Consider the following 1,018-nt stretch of genomic DNA (forward strand, 5'->3'; position numbering starts at 1 on the left):
TTTATCCCGCCAGTTGGCGCTGGAGTTGAGGTATTACTAAAAATCTTTTTTATGATCCGATTTGGCGAATATTCAAAACATGTATTGGAAACGGTAAAGGCAGTCCAATTGCAAAAAAGAGCTGTCAGGTGGTGCTGAGGTCGAGTTATTACTAAAAATCTATACGTAAGAAAAGGTGCCGTCAATGTCAGGCTAATACGGCGTTTCCACGCTTCATAATTCGCTCTCTCATTCGAAATTCGCTCTCCCATTCGTCATTCGCCTTGCCAATTACCTTCCGAATTACATAATTCGCCATACAAAATTTTGAGAGCGAATTACCTCATTTGTAGGTAATTCAGATCGAATTACCATGCGAATGACGAACGAATTGGAGCCTTCTCTAATATTTATCGGAAATATATCGAAGTTTTCACAGGCATGGTTCCATTTGCTGGCACTTTTTCTAGTTATAGAGTAATACTAATAAAATATTCTCTATATCAAATATATAAATAGGCAATCATGTTTCCTTTACACCCCTTTTACGGCTAAACTGTACTTCTAAGGTATAAACAATTATATATCATTAGAAAGGTATTTTGATGCTGATGTGCAGGCAATTTTTAAAATTTCAAATTAGTTTAAAATAGAGCGAAAAAATCAATTCAAAAGTCACACCAATACCAATGCCATACATGTACATGGTTGGGGCGGAAATGCCTCCTAAATGTATGCTTTAATATTGATAGTGAATTAAAGAAACGTGCTAAGCAGCAGTTTAGGAATAAGATGTATGTATGTATGTACATGAATAGATTAGCCTCAAACAAGGATGAGATAATTTTGAGTATGGAGAAGAAGAAAGGGATAAATACAGAAATTAAAATAGAAGTAAAGAAACCTAAATATAAAGTCAAAGAGGAAGGAAAATTTAAATAGGTACCTAACCTAATAACAATGGTGGGGGTGAATATGTAAATGAAGAAAAGAATGGACATATTTAGATCAGGATAAAGGAAAGGATAAAGATGAAGAA

This window comes from Rhagoletis zephyria, unplaced genomic scaffold (assembly GCF_001687245.7).
Source record: "Rhagoletis zephyria isolate East Lansing unplaced genomic scaffold, Rhagoletis_zephyria_1.1 Rzeph_scaffold_00773, whole genome shotgun sequence".
Taxonomy (NCBI): Eukaryota; Metazoa; Arthropoda; class Insecta; order Diptera; family Tephritidae; genus Rhagoletis; species Rhagoletis zephyria.